This window comes from Mirounga angustirostris, unplaced genomic scaffold, assembly GCF_029215605.1.
Source record: "Mirounga angustirostris isolate CCGP_5_RB_7025 unplaced genomic scaffold, mMirAng1.0.hap1 SCAF_6, whole genome shotgun sequence".
NCBI lineage: Eukaryota > Metazoa > Chordata > Mammalia > Carnivora > Phocidae > Mirounga > Mirounga angustirostris.
The window spans coordinates 129,172,213-129,194,111 of record NW_026991714.1 but is presented as its reverse complement, the minus strand read 5'-3'; the positions used below and the strand labels follow the sequence as shown (position 1 = coordinate 129,194,111).

Below are 21,899 nucleotides of genomic sequence, written 5' to 3'. Positions count from 1 at the left end.
ATGGATGAACCCAGAGGACATTCTGCTAAATAAAATAAGCCAGACAAAGAAAGACAAATCTTGCATGATTTTACTTAATATGTGGAATCAAAAAAAAAAAAAAGTGGAATTCTTGGTAAGAGAAAGGGGAGATGTTAATCAAAGGTACAAACTTTCAGTTATAAGATAAGTAAGTTCTGGAGACCTAATGTACAGCATGATGACTATAGTTAATAATAATTTATTCTATAGTGAAATTTGCTGAGAGTAAATCTCAAGTGTTCTCACCACACATACACAAAAGAGTTATGGGAGGTGACAGATATGTTAGTTAATCTGATTGTGGTAATCATTTCACAGTGTATATATATATATCTAAACATCACACTATACACCTGAAACATATGTAATGTTTATTTGTCAAAAATAAAATTTGTCAATAAATAAAAAATAAAATACATAAAAAAGAGAAGGGAAGGAAGACTGTTAGCAGCCAAAGGAACAGCACATAGGAAGACAGAGGTGAGAGAGACAGAGCTCTACCTTAGTGTGGCTGGAGCTTGAAGAATATTAGAAGGGGACAGGCTGGGAGAAAAGGCTGATTTACCTCTTTGGAATAAATGAATAAAAGAATGCATGCAAAAGAAAATCAACATACGCTTTCTTTCTACTTGCAAAAAACTTCTACTCTATTTGAGGTAGTACATATTTGTTTTATGTCTTGCATTACTGGTTGAGTGTCAATAAGAGGCAGGTAGAAGGAGGACTGGATTAAGAACCAGAATACCCAGGTTCTAGTCCTAACTTTGTCACTACACAATTGCTCTTGGGCAAATCACTTAATGTTCATCTAGAAAATAAAATATTGGAACTATATTTATTATAATCTCTTCCTACCTGAAATACTTGTGTTCATGCTAGAATGCAAGAAGGAACAGACTACTATAGACAAAGATGGACAAAGGTGACTTTGCAGAATGATACTCTTTAATAGGAGTAAGATGCCAAAACCAATGGATGAAAGTCTGTGGGCGTCCAGGATATGTATACAATCTCAAAATATCACCCCACAGATTGCTCATTAATTATTAAAGGAGGAAGGCATTTTACAATGCTGTATTCTTGAAAAAAAAAAAAAAGATTTAACCTTGATTCTTATTATGAGGGGAAAAAAAATCAGACAAATCCCTTTGTGGAACATTCTACAAATCAACTAGACTGGACTCCAAAAATGTCCATGTCATGAAAGAAAAAAGGAAAGGGAGCTATTCTAGATTAAAGAACGCCAAAAAGATAGGACAATTAAATGACTATGGACTGAATATTAAACATGTTTGTATTGATATTAAGTTTTTTTTTTTAAAGATTTTATTTATTTATTTGAGACAGAGAGCATGAGAGGGAGGAGGGTCAGAGGGAGAAGCAGACTCCGCACCGTGCAGGGAGCCCGATGCGGGACTCGATCCCGGGACTCGAGGATCATGACCTGAGCCGAAGGCAGTCGCTTAACCAACTGAGCCACCCAGGCGCCCTTTATATTAAGTTTCTTGAGTGTGATAATGGTATTGTGATTTAGGAAACTATTTATACTGAAGAGATACATGCTGACGTATTTAGGAGTGTAGCAGCATATATCTGCAACCTACTTTCCAATGACTAATGGCTCAGGAAAAAAGATACATATATATGTATACACACAGATACAAATACATTCGTATGTATACACAGAAAAAGAAACACAGGAGGCAAAATAGTAACATGGTGAAACCAGGTAAGGGGTATACAGAATTCATTGTACTGTTATTTAAACTTTTTCTGTGTTATGCTCGCTTTGACAGCACATATACTAAACTTTTTCTGTGCTGGAATTCTTTTCAAAATAAAAAGTTGCATAGGAAAAGAAGAGTGGAAATTACATAAGCAGAGAAAAGCAAGGTGAATCGTCCAGATAGGCAGTTTAAGAGCTAAAGAGGTAGCAACTGAGAGACTGAAAAGAATTAAGAAATGAGATATTAATTGTGGCACATAATTCTAAGTGGTATAAGAGTTCAGAGATCAGCAGAGCTTTCAGGAAAAAATGAAATCTTAACTAGGTAGTACAGGCAGAGAAGTTTTAGATGGGCAGAACTGTCTTTTAGGAGAGAAACGTGAGCAGAAGTACTGGCCATGGCATATGTACATATAAACATTCATACATATGCTGATACAGACACACATATATACATATACGTATATTACATATGCAGTTATGAGATTAGCCTTTTCTGACAGAAGGTACAAATCTGGACTAGAATCAAAGTATAAAGACCTCAGTAAACTCTGGAAGGGCCTGAATTCTATACAGTAGATAATGGGGACTCTTGTAGGGTTTATTTTCTTTTTGCATTTTTACCCTAAATAATAAGAGTAATGACTGCGTAATTTAGAAAACACAAAAAAGTATTATTATTAGCATTTTGGTGTATTTCCTACCAATCTTTCTGTAGTTTTTAAACCTTAGTTGAGACCCTATTGCTCTTTTCACTTAAAATAACCCATTTATTATAAAAACTTTATAAATGTTATTCTAGGGGTACCTGGCTGGCTGAGCAGGAAGAACATGTGACTCTTGATCTTGGGGTTGTGGGTTCAAGCCCCACGCTGGGTGTAGAGATTACTAAAAAAAAATAAACAAAAAAATGTGGGGGCACCTGGGTGGCTCAGTCAGTTAAGTGTCTGACTCTTGATTTCTGCTCAGGTATGATCTCAGGGTCATGAGATCGAGCTCCATATCAGGCTCCCCGCTCAGCATGGAAGTCTACTTGAGATTCTCTACCTCTCCCTCTGCCCCTCCCCCTGCTCGCACTCTCTCTCTCTCTCTCTCAAATAAATAAATATTAAAAAAAAAAAGTTACTCTAAATGGCTGCATTATATATACATACCTAGATTTGCTTAACCATTCCTCAATACTGGATTTTTAGATTGTTCATAATTTTTTTTGTTGTTTTTCAAAGGTTTCTTTTTTTTTTAGAGGTGGGGGGCGAGGGGCAGAGAGAGAGAGACAATCTTAAGTAGGTTCCCCACCCAGCGTGGAGCTGGACGGGGGGCTCGATCTCACAACCCTGACCCTGAGATCATTACCTGAGCTGAAATCAAGAGTCTGACCCGACCCTTAACCAACTAAGCCACCCAGAGCCCTAGGAGAGACAGAAACTTAAGCAGGCTCCACGCCCAGCACAGAGCCAAGGCGGGGCTCAAACTCACAACCCTGAGATCAAGGCCTGAGCTAAAATCAAGAGTCTGACACTTAACCAACTGAGCCACCCAGGTGCCCCTAATTTTTTGCTATTTTAAAAAATACTCAGTTCCTTAAAAAATTAAAAATAGAATAACCATATGATCCTTTGATTGCACTTCTGGGTATATATCCAAAAGAACTAACAGCAGGGATTTGAATGGGTATTTGTACACCTATGTGCACAGCTGCATTATTCACAACAGTAAAAAGGTGGAAGCAACCCAGGTGTCCACCAATGGATGAATGGATTAAAAAAAGATAGTATTTACATACAATGAAATATTATTCAGCCTTGAAAAGGAAGAATATTCTAACACACACTGCAACATGGATAAACCTTTAGGACATTATACTAAGTGAAATAAGCCAGTCACAAATGACAAATATTGTACGATTCCATTCATACAATGTATCTAATGGAGTCAAGTTCAGAGACAAAATAGAATGGTGGTTGCCAGGGCCGGGCAGGAGAGGTATGGGGAGTTGTTTAATGAGTACAGAGTTGCAGATAAAAAGAGTTCTGGAGAGTGGTTCGTACAACAATGTGAATATAATTAACACTACTGAACTGTACACATAAAAATGATAAATTTTATGTCATGTGTACCACAATTTTTAAAAATTAGTAAGTTTAAAAAATTAAATATATCTACACATGCATCTCTGCGTTTTAAGTCTGTTTGTTTTTTTTAAGATTTTATTTATTTATTTGACACAGAGAGAAAGTAGGAACACAAGCAGGGGGAGTGGGAGAGAGAGAATGTGGGGCTCGATCCCAGGACCCCGGGATCATGACCTGTACCAAAGGCAGACGCTTAACGACTGAGCCACCCAGCGCCCCTGCATTTTAAGTTTTGCATGCACTTCTGATTAGTGCCTACAGTCAGGTTCCTGGAAGTAGAGCTACAAGGGGTTACACAAAAGGCAGCAAGTTCTTCAGCACACTGCCAAATGGCTTTCCAGAAGATTATACCAATTAACATTACCATCAATATTATACAAGAGTACCTGCCTCACACCACACCCTCAATAATATTCATTTCAGTCATTCAACAGTATTTACTGAGCATCTACATGCCAGGCCCTACTGTGGAATAGGGCAGGGAACAGGACGGATACAAGTTCCTGCCCTCATGGGGCATAAGTTCTGGTGGGAGAGGCAGGCCAAAAAGAAAATTTTTTTTTAATATAATAGTAAGCAAAAGATATAGTATAGGGCATTTGAAGAAAAAAGAACAAAGGGAAAGCAGAGAAGTATTGCAGGGGACAGACTGAAACTTTAGATAGGAAGACCACAAACGGCCAGCCTCACTGACACGGTGAAATGTGAGTAAAGATCCGAAGGAAGGAAGGGAGAGAACCGCAAAGCTATCTGGGAAAGAGTATTCCCAGAAGAGGGAACTGCAATCACAGAGGCCCTAAAGGCTGGAGCCTGCCTAGAGCGCCTGCAGCCCTCAAGGAACAGGCCGAAGGCCAGTACGGCTGAAGCCGAGTCAGGGGGGAGGCAGCAGGAGATGCAATCAGAAAAGGTCCACATCTCCTGGGGTCTTGATAATTGCACATTACCATTTTTTTCAATGTTCTTTTATTATGGTAAGAGTGCTTAACATGAGATGTACCCTCTATAAATTTTTAAGTGTACAACACAGTATTGTGAACTATAGGTACAATGTTATTCGGCAGACATCTAGAACTTACTCATCTTGCTTTTATCATTTTTTTATCCTGGCTATTTGGATAGGTAAAAAGACAATGTGCTAGTCAGGCTGCTATAACAAAATACCATAGATGGATGGTGTAAACAACAGAGGCTGTGAAGTCCAAGATCAAGGTGCTAGCTGATTCAGTGCTTGGGCAGAGCTCTCTTCCTGGCTTAAAGATGGATGCTTTCGCACCATGTCCTCATGTGGCAGAGAGAAGGTGATCTCTCTTGCTCTTCTGATAAATCCCACTAACCCCGTCATGAGGGCCCCACCCTCATCACCTCATATAACCCTAATTATTTCCCAAAGGCCCCATCTCCAAATATCATCACATGGGAAGTTAGGGCTTCAAATCAGATGAATGGGGATGCCTGGGTGGCTCAGTCAGTTGGGCGTCTGCCTTCGGCTCAGGTCATGATCCCAGGGTCCTGGGATCGAGTCCCGCATCGGGCTCCCTGCTCAGCGGGAAGCCTGCTTCTCCCTCTCCCACTCCCCCTGCTTGTGTTCCCTCTCTCGCTGTCTCTCTCTCTCTCTCTGTCAAATTAAAAAAAAAAAAAAGATCATTATGTGACTAATAAAAGCGAATATCTTTAAAAAAAAAACAATCAGATGAATGAGGGGCGGGGGGGCGGTGGCCACACAGTTCCGTCTATAGCAAATAATATCTTATTATTTTAATTTTAGGGCATTTTTGATAAAGCAGTAAGATGACAGTTACACTTAAGGAAGATCAACTTGACAGAGTATACTTGATGAAACAGACAAAACAAAGAAAGCCATCTTGGAAGTTTCACAATAATCAAGATGGAACGATTGATTTGATTTATTCATTCAAAATGCATTTATGGAACACCTAAAACAAAGCAGGCACTGAACGAGACATAAATAAAAGGGACTAAGGGCAGAAGTAGCAGCAGAAGAAATGGAGAGGAAAAAAGTGTAAGAGGAATTTCCAAAATATGTCAATAAAATTTGGTAACAAGATACAGGGGGGTAAAGAGCATAAATATGTATTGCAAGTAACTTGAGAGCAGGAAATGTATCTAATTCATCTTTGCATCCCACATAGTCATTTACTATGATACTTAAAAAATGCTTATGGAGGGCGCCTGGGTGGCTCCGTCGTTAAGCGTCTGCCTTCGGCTCAGGTCATGATCCCAGGGTCCTGGGATCGAGTCCCACAGCGGGCTCCCTGCTTGGCAGGAAGCCTGCTTCTCGCTCTCCCACTCCCCCTGCTTATGTTCCTGCTCTCGCTATCTCTCTCTCTGTCAAATAAATAAATAAAATCTTTAAAAAAAAATGCTTATGGATTAGAGATAAGTCAAAGAAAGTTTTCTTTTTTTTAGAGGGCGCAGGGGCAGAGGGAAAGAGAATCTCAAGCAGACCCCCTGTCCTCAGCTGAGCGGGGAGCCTGACCCGGGGCTCAAGCCCATGACTCCAGATCACAACCCGAGCTGAAATCAAGAGTCAGACACTCAACCGACTGAGCCACCCAGGTGCCCCCCAAAGCAAGTTTTCTAAAGATGGATAAAGATGGAAGGCAGAGATAAAGGCAAACTCTTGGAGAATGCTCAATTAGAAATGGAAGGAAGAAATCAGGAAGCTAAAATGAAAAAGGAACAAGTCAGAGAGAGACAGGAGGAGAATCAAGGCTGGGCTGTATCATGTCACCAGAGCCACGGTGGAAAGAAGAGGGGTCCTTGCCTTAATGCCAAAAACAGCAAGGGAGACAAGGAAGCTGGGAAGGATGACAACCAAGACGTGGATCTGGCAATAAAGGAAGTCACTGGTTGTGACAATTTGAAGCCAGATTGTAGAGGATTAAAGATGAATCCATCAGGGGCAAAGAAAAGGACATAACTACTCTGCCTTAAGAAATCTTGCAGTAAAAGGAGAAAAGAAAAATATCCAGGTAATGATTTCCTAAGACACAAAACTCTGCCAGAAACAACCTGCATTAGCCTCTGAATGTGCGTGGAGGCTAAGCAAGACTTATGGGAGTATTTATGAACATTCAACCTTGTTGGGAGCCTCAAGCAGATGGGCTGAATGAATACAGGAAGATTCTCCCTAAATGGTGCACAAAGAGGCAGCAAATCTTCACATTTGCTACTAACTGCTGGTTTGGTAAGTGGCCTTAAGAGGTCACCGAGAAAGTAATACCCATAGTAGTAACAGCCGGTTTGCTGGATTTTAGCTAATGTGAGCTAAACCAGCTTAAGTCAATTAAGGTTCTTTTTTCTGTTTGTTTAGTCTCACTATGAAACTATCGGAGGCTCTCTTCAAACATCCAGAGATGTTTGGCTGTCCATTCATATTTAAGAGGCTTGTGCTTAAAGGCTGGCTGGAAGTCCCATGTCAAGTGATAAGCTTCACAGCAGAGGAACCCTACCAAAACATTTATATATTTTTAAACATCAAGGAACTGAATAAATAACAGATTTGTCTAATACGCATGGGACTATTTAAGAGCAGTACTGTTTGTAAGTAAAGCAAACATCAATTTCTCTTCCTAAAATGCTTCATTTTCTTGGGCAGTTACGTAAAAGGAGTAGAGGCAAAATCCATCATCATTATTTTATGTCATTTAAAAACCGACTTCAGGATCACTTTGGTTGAGCATCCGACTCTTGATTTTGGTGATTTGGGCTCAGGTTGTGATCTGGGGGTCACGGGATGGAGTCCCACGTCAGGCTCCCCACTCAGTGGAGGAAGGGGGTCTGCTTAAGATTCTCTCTCTCTCTTCCTCTGCCTCTCCCCCTCATGCGCTCTCTCCCTCTCTCTAAAATAAACAAATAAAGCTTTAAAAAATTAAATTAAATTAAATTAGGGGCTCCTGGTGACTCAGTAGGTTAAGCATCTGCCTTCAGCTCAGGTCATGATCTTAGGGCCCTGGGATCAAGCCCTGTGTGGGGTTCCCTGCTCAGGAGAGAGTCTGCTTCTCCCTCTCCTTCTGACCCTCCCCTCACTCATGCACTCTCTCTCTAATAAATAAATAAAATCTTAATTAAATTAAATATTAAAAAAAATAAAAACAGACTTTAGGGGATGCCCAGTTGGCTCAGTCAGAATAGCATATGACTCTTGGTCTCAGGGTTGTGAGTTCAAGCCCCAAGTTGGGTAGAGAGATTACTTAAAAATAAACTCTTTAATAAATAAATTAAATAATAAAATAAAAACAGACTTTAGGAAAGACACCTAAGTGACAGCTAACTTATTCTATGAACTTTCTGTATACATTCAGAAAAAGAAAAAAAATCACATCTTTTTATCTGTCTGGGATAAATGATGTATAATAGGTGTCCAATTTTATAGGAGTATAATCAAAACAAAACAAAACAAAACCTTGATCCTCATCAAAGTTAAAATGTCTTTTTATTTTAGCAAAATTTGTAAGCATGGAAACCACTGAGCTTCAAGCATGAGTGCTTCCAAAACATTCCTTTTATTTTTTCTTTTGTCTCCTTTTAATGATCATCACTGGATTCACCGTGATGATTTCTACAGATAAAAGGAAGCATCAGTTTTCAGAATCAATCTCCAAATGAGAAGTGTTTTGAGATTATAGCTTTATGCCCAAAGCACAAATCTAGCTGAAACTGAACTACTTCACCAGTCTTTGATTTAATAAGGGCAACCAAGTAAGTGTCAAACAGCTTCATTCCAGGCAGTCCAGACACAAACCTAAACAAACTGTATTTTGTCACCTAATAACATGCTTTAAAAATAAATGTGACACAATTTACTAAGCTGCTGGCATGCACATGTGCGCAAGCGTGTGTACACACACACACACCTTTTTTTTTTAAGATTTTATTTATTAGAGAGAGAGAGAGAAAGCACAAGCAGTGGGAGTGGCAGGCAGAGGGAGAAACAGGCTCCTCGCTGAGCAAGGAGCCCGATGTGGGACTTGATCCCAGGACCCTGGGATTGTGACCTGAGCTGAAGGCAGACGCTTAATCGACTGAGCCACCCAGGCATCCCCACACACACACATCTTATGAGCTTTAAAATGTTATTCATCTTTCACCCAAAGGCTAAGGATTCTGATAAGGGGGATAAATGGCACAAATGACAGCATGATTGCATTATGAAAAAATACTCGACATTTCCTAAGGAAAAAAAGGAATTTCACCCAAATATACTGAGTACCACTTAATACCTACATCAGTGGTTCAAGTTACAAAATTTACTTTCAATAACATTTTAATGAATTTTATTTCCCCAAAAACATTACAAAATACATGCTTAAAAAAACAGGAAGCAACACATAAAAATATACTTCCTTCCTTAAAACCCACCATCTAGAGGTAGTCATTGTTAGTTAACGTTTTGGCAAATGTTCTAGTCTTTGCAGGTAAATGTATGTATACAGGAACAAGGAAATAAAAAGTTTAAAGAAAGAAAACCTAAGCAGATGACCCACACACTATGATTATAAAAATATTCTACCGAACTGACTTGCTTCCAGCAGAACTTCACCCCCCACCCCAGTCAATCCTATGCCCCTAAAGTTTAATAACCACTGGAGCACGAAAAATATCTCTGCTCACAAATCAACTCTGCAGAGACCAAATTATTCCTGCCACACACTAAATCAAGGAGTTACACTAGTGACTAAAGGAAACAAATGTTGAAGGAGATGGGAGAGTATGCCGTCTTGTGCTAACTGGTTTTAATGTTACCTTTTAAAACCTGCTCAAATATTTCCATCTCTTGCATGATTCTCAGGACTGCCTAAGCCCCAAATACCATTCTGCAGAGGCTCCAAGTTGAGTCAGCACATTGTTTTTATGATTGCAGATGGGCAAATGGAAAAACTGAGGCTTTGCTCACTCCCATTAAGATCAGATGATGCCCTCAGTCTGTCTTTGCTAGCATGAGCATGGGAAAACATTCTCCCTCTCAGATTACCAGCCCTTCACCCCACCCCCAGCACCTTAAAAAAAAAAAAAAGAAAGAAAGAAAGAAAAAGAACAGAGAGTTTCATTTTGTTTCTTCTGGTTACCTGGTACCCAAAAACCTCACAGATTATACTGATGATGGCAGTAGGAAATGCAGAGTGACTATATGCCAGGATTTTCCCTAGTCTCTAAAAATGACCCAAAGGAAACCCTTGGTAAAATGGCCTGGAAAAGAAAGGCACTACAAAGCCCCTTAGATATTAAGCAAACAAAAACAGTCTTTTCTGTGCTCATCTCCTAGCCCAAATCCCAAAACTGATACAAAGCCACTCTAAATATTAGACAGATTAACTTTTAAAATCCCAAGCTCCAGCCAACTGTATTTTTGGTCTCTTTGACACATTTTATGCAGCCTTTTTTTTTTTTCCTATATCCAACTGAAATAGAAAATTCACCCCTTCTTGTCGAACTTCCCAAAAAATGACATTGTCAGTAACCAATAGAGGGTTCTTTACTCTATACATATGAAAGTGGCAAGTAAAAATGACTAAATTTTTAAATGAAAAATATAAAATTTACTACAATCAAATGAAACAAACATAAAATAACCCCCAAACACTCACATGTATTTAAAAAGCACTTTTATATATATATTTTTTAAAGATTTATTTATTTTAGAGAGCACGTGCGGGGAAGAGGGGCAAAGGGAGAGGCAAAAAGAGAATCTTAAGCAGACTCCCCACTGAACATGGAGCCCAACACAGTGCTCGATCTCAGGACTCTAAAATCATGACCTAAGCCAAAACGAAGAGTCAGACACTTAACCAACTGAGCCACCCAGGCATCCCACTTTTACATTTTAAGAACAATTTGTTAGCTAATAAATGAGTTCAGCAAAGTTGAAGGACACAAGATCAACATTGAATTCTATATATTAGCAATGAATAATCCTGAAAATGAAATAAATAAAACAATTCCATTTATAATAGCATCAAAAAAATTAAATTTATTCCTAAGTGTTTTGTTTAACAAAAAGATTGCAAATAGACAAAACATTGCTGAAGGAAATTAAATAAGACCTAAATAAATGGAAAGACATCCCATATTCATGGATGGAAGATTTAATATTGCTGACATTGCAATACTCCCAAAACTGACCTACAGATTCAATGCAATCTCTATCAAAATTCCAACTGCCTTTTTGTATAAATGGACAAGATCCATGAAAAATTCATATGGAAATGTAAGGGATCCTGACAACCAAAACTATTATGGAAAAGAACAAAGGTGGAGAATTCATACTCCCCAATTTCTAAACTTACTACAAAGCTACAACAACTAGAACAATGTGTCACTGGCATAAGGAAGACACACGGATCAGTGAAACAGAATTTAGAGTCCAGAAATAAATCCTCACATTTATGATCAATTGACTTGTGACAAGGATGCTAAGACAATTCAATGAAGAAAGAAGAGTCTTTTCAAGAAATAGTGCTGGAACTACTTGATATCAACACACAAAAAGAGTAAGTTGGACCCCTACCTCACACCATATACAAAAATTAACTCAAAATGGATTAAAAGCCTAAATATAAAAGCTAAAACTATGAAAATCTTAGAAGAAAATAGAGGCATAAATCTTTGTGACCTTGGATTAGGCAATGGTTTCTTAGATATGACAATAAAGATAAAACAACAAAAGAAAAAAGGGATAAATTGGACTTCATTAAATTAAAAACTTTTCTGCTTTAAATGTTACTACCAAGCAAATGAAAAGACAACTCAGAATGAGAGAAAATATTTGCAAATCATGAATCTGATAAGTATATGTGATGCAGTATTCAGAATACATAAAGAATTCTTACAAGTCAGGGGCGCCTGTGTGGCTCAGTCAGTTAAGTGTCCAACTCTTAATTTCCACTCAAGTCAAGATCTCAGTGTCCTAAGATCAAGCCCTGAGGCAGGGAGTCTGCTTGAAATTCTTTCCCTCTGCCCCTCCCCCGGCTCATGCACATGCTCCCTCGTGCACACGCTCTCTCTCTCTAAAATAAATAAAATCTTAAAAAAAAAATTCTTACAATAATAAAAAAAAGACAAATAATCCAATTTAAAAATGGGCAAAGGATCTGAAGATATGCAAAGGGCCAATAAGCACATGAAGAGATGCTCAACACCATTAGACATCAGGGCAATATAAATCAAAACCGCAACGAGATACCATTTCACACCTACTGAATGACTATAATAATAAAAAAGATTTTTAAAATTTTAAAGTACAGTAAAAGAGTTGGCAAAAATATGGAGAAATTGGAACCCTAATACACTGTTGATGGGAATGTAAAATGGTGCAGAGACTGGAAAACAGTTCGGCAGTTTCTCAAACAGTTGAAAATTGAGTTACCACATGACCCAGCAATCTTACTCCTATGTATATACACAAAAGAATTGAAAATATATGTGCATAAAAACATGTATACCAATAGTCATAGCAACATTAATTATGATGGCTAAAAGGTAGGAAAAGCTTAAATGTCCAACAACTGATAAATGGATAAACAAAATGTGGTATGTGTGTGTGTGTGTGTATATATATATATATATATATATATATATATCCATAAAATAGAATATTATTTGACTATAAAAAGGAATTAAATACTGATACACTCTACAACTTGGATGAGCCTTGAAAACATTATGCTAAGTGAAAGAAGCTTGACACAAAGGGCCACATTACTGGTTTCCAGGGACTGTGGGGAGTGGGTAATGGAGAGTGGTTGCTAATAGGCACAGGAGTAATGAAAATATTCTGGAAGTAGACAGTAGTTAACGGTTACTCAACCTTGTGAATACACTGAAAACCACCAAGTTGTATGATAGGTGAATTATATCTCAATTTTTTAAATTTTTAAAAGAATCACTTGTTTCAGCAGTAAAACGTCCTTAAGGAGAAACGGAATAATATGATTTCCTTAATATGAGCAAAGGTTAGTCTTCCCAAGATCAGGATTCATAATGTTCTCAGCAGACTTAAATTTTTCCTAAGTATGTTATTGTACAAAGTTAACAAAAAGATTTTTTGCAAAGACTGGCTATGATCACCCTATCCTAACACATCAACTACTTTTCTTATTTCCATGTTCCGCTTCAGCCCATACACTAAGTATTTTTGCATGCCTATAATCCATGCAAAATAATCAGTCTAGATTTTCCCATACTGCTTTATTGCCTTCAACATTATCATTAAATGGTTATAATTAGTTGACATCTATAATTTTCTTTTTTTTTTTTTAAAGATTTTATTTATTTATTTGAGAGAGAAAGAGCACAAGAGGGGGGAGCAGGAGAGGGAGAAGCAGACTCCCTGCCGAGCAGGGAGCCCGATGCAGGACTCGATCCCGGGACTCCAGGATCATGACCTGAGCCGAAGGCAGTCGCTTAACCAACTGAGCCACCCAGGCGCCCGACATCTATAATTTTCTTAACTCCCTCCCCTCTATGCCCTGCCTTGAAGTGTTAGACATTTATTTCCAATTCTTCACTATTTATAGATAATGTTGCAATATACATGCAACATGAAAAGCCAATGTAGCTTTTTTCTTCTCTTGAATTATACCACTGAATTAAGATTTCCGGGGGGGGGGGATTACTAAACCAAAGGGTAGGACATTTTAATGACTCCTGGTTGCCTTCCAAAAGTATTACAAATTTACATTGCTATAAGCAACAAAAATTTGCTATATTAGACATTACCATTTTTTATGCTTTTGATATAATCAATGTTAAAAGATTTTATCAAAGTAATTTGAGATCTTCCTTTTAGGCTTCAAACTTCGGTTATTCAAGGGCTTCCAAAATCCATGAGTATTTGTTCTATTTCTTTTAAACTTTGTAGCCTTTTTTAGTCACTTAAAGAGATTGAAGATTTTTATTATTATTATTATTGAAGTATAGTTGACACACATTACATCAGTTTCAGGTGTACAACATAGTGATTTCACAACTCTATACATTATGCTGTGCTCACCACAAGGGTAGCTACCGTCTGTCACCATACAACGCAATTACAGTACCATTGACTATATTCCCTAGGTGGTACCAATTATCCCTGTGACTTATTCATCCCATTACCGGAAGTCTGTACCTCCCACTCCCCTTCACCCATTTTGCTCACCCTCCCAGCCCCCTCGCCTCTGGCAACCACCAGTTTGTTCTCTGTATTTATGGGTCTATTCCTGCTTTTTGTTTGTTCATTTGTTTTGTCTTTTAGAATCCACATATAAGTGAAATCATATGGCATTTTTCTTTCTCTGACTTATTTCACTCAGCATTATACCCTCTAAATCCACCCATGTTGTTGCAAATGGCAAGATTTCATCCTTTTTATGGCTGAGTAATATTCCATTACACATACACATACACACATACACCCCACCACCACACACACCCCAGCTCTTCTTTATCCATTGACCTATCAATCGCCACGTGGGCTGCTTCCATAATTTGGCTATTAAGTAATGCTTAAATAATGCTATAATAAACATACAGTGTTTATATCTTTTCAAATTAGGTTTTTCATTTTCTTTGAGTAAATACCCAGTAGTGGAATTAGTGGATCATATGGTATTTCTTTTTTTTTTTTTTAAGATTTTATTTATTTATTTGACAGAGAGAGACACAGCAAGAGAGGGAACACAAGCAGGGGGAGTGGGAGAGGGAGAAGCAGGCTTCCCACTGATCAGGGAGCCCGATATGGGGCTCGATCCCAGGACCCTGGGACCAAGACCTGAGCCGAAGGCAGACACTTAATGACTGAGCCACACAGGTGCCCTAGTATTTCTATTTTAAATTTTTGAAGACTCTCAATACTCTTTTCCACAGTGGCTGCCCCAATTTACATTCCCACCAACAGTGCACAAGGGTTCATTCTCACCAACATTTGTTATTTCTTGTCTTTTTGATACTAGCCAGAATGATTTTTTTAATTCAGGATTCTTACTCTAAGAAGGGTAGAACATGTAACTGATTGTTCTGTTTTCCTTCAAAATATGTATGCATGTGGCCATCTTGTCAACTAACAGCAACTGTTAGAAAAGTAACAGAGGCTAGAACTCAATCGCAATAAAAGAAAAAACCTGCAATAACTAGCCACTTTCAAGCTTCTGCCATCCATAACAACTATGAACACACATGGCTCAAGGTGTTTCTTGACTAGCAATACCTAGTCCAAAGAAAGATCAAGAACGATGAGGAGCCTATAGCATCATCATGACAAAAATAATGGTTAACTGAGCACTAAGTGCCAGGTCCTACTACAAGCATTTTTACATTCATTACCACATTAATTCTTACTAAGTACCCTAGGAGTCAGAAACCATCCCATTTTACTATGGAAAAAAACTGAGGCTTAAAGAGAGTAAGTTACTTGTCCAAAGTAGATCTAGGAAGGGCACATTTTTCTTAACCTTTGCATTAGTGAGTAGTATCTTCCCCACAGGATATAAGTTCAAAGAGAAGTATCCCCACCTAGGTCTGATAGCAAGGGGAGGGGGTGGTTAAGTATGAAGAAATGAGGATCTCACCATCATTACAGCCGTACTTATAGTCAGTGGTAGCACTAATGTAAAATGGGGGGAGTGGGCACCCCCATTATCTCCATCAACCCCTAAGCCAACCTAATAAACATATCACCTACAGTGGGTGCTTGTTATTCGTCCCTTAGCTCCCCCGGCCAAAGTGTGTTACCCCTAAATTCCCTCTGTGTAAACATTCCAGACTTGCCAGTGTATGTGATGTTGAAAGAATGCTTCTTAGTGTCTCTTTCTTTTTTTAAGATTTTATTTGGGGGGGGGGGGGCGCCTGGGTAAGTGCAGTCGGTTGAGCCTCTGATTCTTGGTTTCAGCTCAGGTTGTGGTCTTGGGGGTGGTGGGATCCAGCTCTGAGACAGGCTCCGCACTCAGTGTGGAGTCTGCTTGGGATTCTCTCTCCCTCACCCTCTGCCCTGCCCCCTCACTCTCTTTCTCTCTCTAAAATAAATAAATCTCAAAAAAAAAAAAGATTAGGCAGCCCTTTCTGCCCCCCACAGGTCCTGTCCCCGTGCTTTAATAAAACCACCTAAAAAAACCAACAACAAAAATATTTTAATTTTTTTTAAGTAATCTCTACACCTAAGGTGGGCTAGAACTCACAACCCCAAGATCTAGAGTCACACGCTCTACCAACTGAGCTAGCCAGGTGCACCTAGTGTCTCTCTTTTTTGATGTTGGTAGGATTGGGGATTTCTGATTTGTGTCCTGGGAAAAAGCAGGTGAAAAGAGAATACTAAAATAAATTGTATTCAATCCTAGTAATCCATTTCCATGTATTTAGTTTAATAAACATTCTTTATATTCCAAGCAAAGCTTACGAGAATTGAAGTTTACTACCAGTTAAATATATGTGCTTAGAACATAAGGCCCCTTAGAAAGAAAGATACTACTTTATACAGAACTAAAGTAAATACCTAATTGGAGTCCAGAGATTTGTTTTCTTAAAGTCTAAGTTACTCAAGAACAAATAAAACCATAAATATTATGTTGGTTCAGTCTATTTTGTGGGTTTTCCTGGTTAATGATATTTTAAATTGTGTTTAGATTTGCTAGTAATTAAAATTAACTGATCCTTCCCAGTAGTTTGGAATGTTTCAAAATTTAAATAATTCTGGGCCCTTTGTGGGGAGAGGGTGGTAGTGTGTAATCCCCACAAAAAACAAGAGAAAAGCAGAACAAGGTCCTTCCCTGTTTCATCCAAACCATAGCAAGTCAGAGCCGGTATTCAACTATGGTGTCTCCTGACCTAAAAAGCTATGCTCAAGCTTCCATGGTCCTATTATGACAAACAACCTCCCAAATCAAGCATGATTCGTGGTAAGAATTTAACTTATATTTTTAAAAAAGGACACTTAGGACAGATAGATGCATGCATGGGGCACATACTTCAAATGCTTTGATGAATATTTCAATGGGAAATTTACAGACCTGAACTGTGAATAAAAATTTAAAAAGCCAAAGAAGTTTCGCCCTAAATTCCCAAGTCCAATCTTAATTACTCTCATAGAAGACACAATCAAAAGAAAACACATCATTCATGGCTATCCAAAACAAGTTAACTCAAATGAAAGGCCTACTATTTAACTATTAAGGATTCAAGCATTCTCAAGACCCATTTCCTAAAATACCCACCTAGTCTGACCTCAGCAGAGTAAAAAACTCAATCAACACAATAAGCTAAAATAAAATGAGCTCACACATTCAGATTTATTTTCTGTGTAACAAAATGCCTGTCAACAATGGCTTGAATCCGGGATGTCAAAAATATTGACATCAAAATCACAGGGTCAAAACCAATGGCAAACCTGAATATTTGCTTTTTCAATGACAAAGATACCTTTAACTCTGACCACAATAACTTTACCTTGGGACCAGAAGGCCTGCTTGATGGAATGGAAAGAACTCCAGTCTAGAAACAGGGACATGGATTCTAGTCTTGTCGATACTACTAACTAGGTGGGTAGCCCTGAGCAAGTCACTTATAAGACTTTCCTTCTCAGGGTGTACTTTCCTTATTTACAAGGATGACTAGGTCAACGTTTTCTAAACTTACCTAACTGTAGGGTAACTGTTAAAGATATGTGTCCCAAGCCTCCTTCCCTAGATTCTGCTTCAGGACACCTCTGCATGAGGCCTAGGACCTTATTCTTAATAAGTGATCCAAGTGGTTCTTATCACCCGGTAAGTTTTGCAAACACTGGAGATGATCCTCAAGCTGCCTGCCTTCCACCTCTGATTCTACACTAGCTGGATATTTCATAATGATGATCTAAAAACATATGAAATTATAATAGTTTAACACTGTTACTGTACAAAGTTACTAAACATACAAGATCATAGAAGCAAATATATCCACCCATCCATCCCTGCCATCATTCATTCATGCCTTCAAACACCAATAAAAACATCCTTCTAGATTCTAGGCAAGTGAAACACTTTGTTTGGTAAGGAAAAAAGTTTCCAACATTAAACCCTCATCACACTGATATGGAAAGACTTGTGTTATAGGAAGAGAGAATTGCATACCTAGTGTTTTAAGTGAAAACACTTAAACAGTGTTTAAGTGAAAACACTCTTCCCTTAAGGAACATTATCTGGTGATCCTACCTGTTCCTGGTTAAGGAAAAGCTAGAAAATAGCCTGGCTAAGTCCCTAGCAGCTATAAAACCGCATGCTCTGCAATACTGGAATGCAATTGTTACAAAGCAAAAAGAAAAAAAACAAAACAAAACAATAATAACTAGTTACTAATTCTTCAAATTCAACCCCAGTAGAGTCAACTGGGTGGCCAAGAGTCCACAATGTTTTACAAGGAAGGTTTTGTCAGGTCAGTGGAGAACCTCTGGTGTCCTTTCTGAAGGTAGCAACCTTCAATTTAGCTTTCCTTCCTCTCCACAATTTTGCTTCAAGACAGTTTTTCTAGAAGTCTCATAATCTTCTCCTGGGGTTTACTTTTATCCTCTTATTTAAAATTGTAAGTGACTACAAAAGTAACTAAAGAAAAAGAACGATTGCATGGAGCACAGAGGGGCACAGCTGTAAAGGATGCTCATTAGCAATCAATTACTATATAGGTGGCAACAAAAATGCAAATAAAATCAAGATTAAAACACAAAACTGGGGCGCCTGGGTGGCTCAGTTGGTTAAGCGACTGCTTTCGGCTTAGGTCATGATCTCAGGGTCCTGAGATGGAGCCCGGCATCAGCTCCCTGCTCAGTGGGGAGTCTGCTTCTCCCTCTCCCTCTGCTGCTACCCCCTGCTTGTGCTCTCTCGCTCGCATACTCTTTCTCTCTCAAATAAATAAAATCTTAAAAAAAACAAACAAACAGGGTGCCTGGGTGGCTCAGTTGGTTAAGCAACTGCCTTCGGCTCAGGTCATGATCCTGGAGTCCCTGGACCGAGTCCCGCATCGGGCTCCCTGCTCGGCAGGGAGCCTGCTTCTGCCTCTGACCCCCCCCCCCCATGTGCTCTCTCTCTCTCGTTCTCTCTGTCTCAAATAAATAAATAAAATCTTAAAAAAAAAAACCACAAAACTGAATTTGAGTCAACCTTGCAGCAGGACAGATGAAAAACAAGAGTGAAGCATTATTGCATGCTTTAGCTATGAGAAAGACAGCCGTAGAATCTTTCATTAAAGCAGCACACTAGTACATTATAACGTTAGCATAAAACATTTTCACCAAAATGAAACTTGATGCTTGGCATGGAAAAGCATTCTTTAGATTTAGGATCACAACGGCCAAGAAACGGATTTGTTTTAATGGCAAAAGTGGGGAAACCAACTATTATGTACACCATCACAGAAGCCCTGGGTTTAAAGCCATCTATATGTTTAAATACATTTCTGTGACTGTTGCCCAACTAGCTCTGAGGCAATGCTTTGACAAAAGACCAAACTTCACCCTCACTCAAACCAGAAATGTAAGATCAGAATCAAGGGGACCAGCGTAATGGTTAAGCCTAGAGTAGTTAAGAGCTCCAGTTTGGTTGTCATGCAGACCTGAGTTAAAACCCATATCAACAAATTACTGTGTGACCTTGAACAAATCATGTAACCTGAATCTCAATTTCCTCACTTGTAAAATGGAGGAAAGGCTTCGCTCGGCCACTGTGAGATTTAAACAAGGTAATTCATGTAAAACATTCAGCCCTGTGCCTGGCGCAGTCAATAAATAAAAAGCTAACTGCAAAATGAGTATAATGACTGTCTTCCAACCTCAAGGAAAGCTGATTTTCCAAGTAGCCAGGCAAAAAGTTCTAATCAATAGAAAGAAGACATTCACACATTCTTATATAAAGGTAGCTTTTCATTTCTTTCCACATCGGGAACCTTTCCCCCTCGGTGGTAAAGCATAACTCACACTGATGATGTACAGCTCTATAAAGAAAAGACTTCAAGGCAGACATTCTTAGTTGGGAAGGGCAATTTTCAATGAGATCTGGATTAATGTTCTAACAGTCTGAGGGAGTTACAGTTGGTATTATTAGGAGAAGGAAGGAAAGAGAGGAAGAAAAAGCCTTCACACCATCCCATACACCATTATTCAATAGAGAAAAAACAATAAAGGTTGACTGTTCACAGTATTTCAAAGTGAATTAGAAAATAAAGAAAACAGTATCTGGTAAAATATTTTAAGTCACAGGGAAGAAAGAACTAACGCAGCCGTTAGTAAGGTTAAAGTGACCAAACTCATCAAAAAAAGATCAAGAAGGGGAAGGTGAAGAATCAATGGTTCTACAGTTTAAGTAACAAACACCCACTCTATCCTTCTAAGATCATGGCTGAAATTTCCCATTTGCAACCTACTGTCTTTGCCTGCTCTTCCAAACATGCCACTAACTTGAGTGTACCTTTAACTTGTACTATCTCCTTAACCAAACATATCACTCTGGTTAAGGACAAAAAGTTCTGTGCATTATTATTTTTCAAAAATTCATGGGAAAATATTAGTAACTCCGTTATCTAAAGGTACCGTGAGAGGTAACATTGGGGAGAAAAAGTTCCTCCTGAAAATAAACCACAGAAAATACATAGGAATCTTGTTCAAGGACAACCAAAAACAAGTTTCAAAATGATGCAAATTTTGAAATTTTGAGGTAGGGGCAAGATTAATGAGTTGTAAGGTAAAGAGCTAAATTCTCCAAGAAAAAAAGATATAGAAGTGAAGAATAGGCTTCATTCAGCAGGGAGGACACACTAGTGTTTCAATCCATCAGGAGATAGGCAAAAATTCTGAATTAAAAAATCATGGAATAAATTATCGGTCTCAATGTTGCAAAACCTAGCAACAGAAAGAAAGTATTTCAGAGGCATTTTCAAGCACTGCAAGGTATCTTTCTGTACTAGATATATTATTGCAACATGAAAGAAGAGATTGGTCAGATGCTCTAATTAACAGCTTAGCAGTGAAAGGATAATGACACCCCCCAAAAGAAGCTCTGTTACTTAGATAATGGACATTTTCTTTTTACTGTTTAAGAATCCAGAAGAATCTCCTTCTGCTTTTAAATGCAAATTACCAATCTCTGAAGCACATTCTGCTCTATTCCTTTATCTGAAAATTACTGCAATGTGATCCCGTTCCAGAGAGGACACCATTCAGCCAGGAGAATGGAACTAGGGCAAACACACGCTCTATGGGGATGTTCAGATCACCGCGTTCGTGAGCTGTCAACACTTACTAAACACAGCCTTTTTTGGTGGAGAGACCACTCTGAGCGCTCAAAATTCTATTTGCAGAAGGAAAACTTAGTTTTGAGGACTAGCAAGTCATTAAAGGTTACATACACATTTTAATACCTGCACTAGCACCACAGCAATTAAACAGCTCAGCAGCCCTTGATTTTCAAATGGCAACACTATTCACTGGAAACTTTTTTAAAGACAGAATTTCAGTAATAATTGCATGAGTTGCTATTTGCCTGTTCATTAGATGGTAAAACAAACAAAAATACCACCATGCAAGAAAGGTGAGCACATCAGACTCTGCGCCTCTCTTCCCTGCTAAAACTCCCCAGAACAGTGAGCACTGACTTGGTTTTTTAAAAACTTGAACTTAATATACCAAGTGATCAAGGTCAAAAAGAACACTTACAAACCAGAAAAAAACGCAAGAAATAAATAAACCACAACAGAGGGCGTCATCCCATTGTTAAATGTTCAAGATCTCTGCCAAAACCACACTTGGTTTGGGAAATTTTATTTGTCAAGTAAAGATAAACAAATAGTGAAGAAAGCTAGACAAGATAGCCTCATAAAAGGTTAACTCACCCCTAGTCTTTCTAAGTCATACATTAATAACTAACTTTACTTTTTAAAAAAACTCTCTTTTCTAGCTAAGGCAAGTCACATCCGGATGAGTGAACCTTTTTGGTGATATTTGGCTTAACCCATCCCCTATCTCCAAAGGCAGACCTCAGTCTGCCCCACAGGTGGCCTGACAACCA

The 21,899-nt window shown here is 38.5% G+C and overlaps 1 protein-coding gene across 7 annotated transcripts in view; it reads right to left on the bottom strand.

Annotated features, from left to right (window-relative positions):
- Positions 1-21,899, bottom strand: part of CNNM2 (cyclin and CBS domain divalent metal cation transport mediator 2) — a 140,520-nt gene that overhangs the window by 116,006 nt on the left and 2,615 nt on the right. The gene's annotated exons all lie outside the window — the stretch shown is intronic.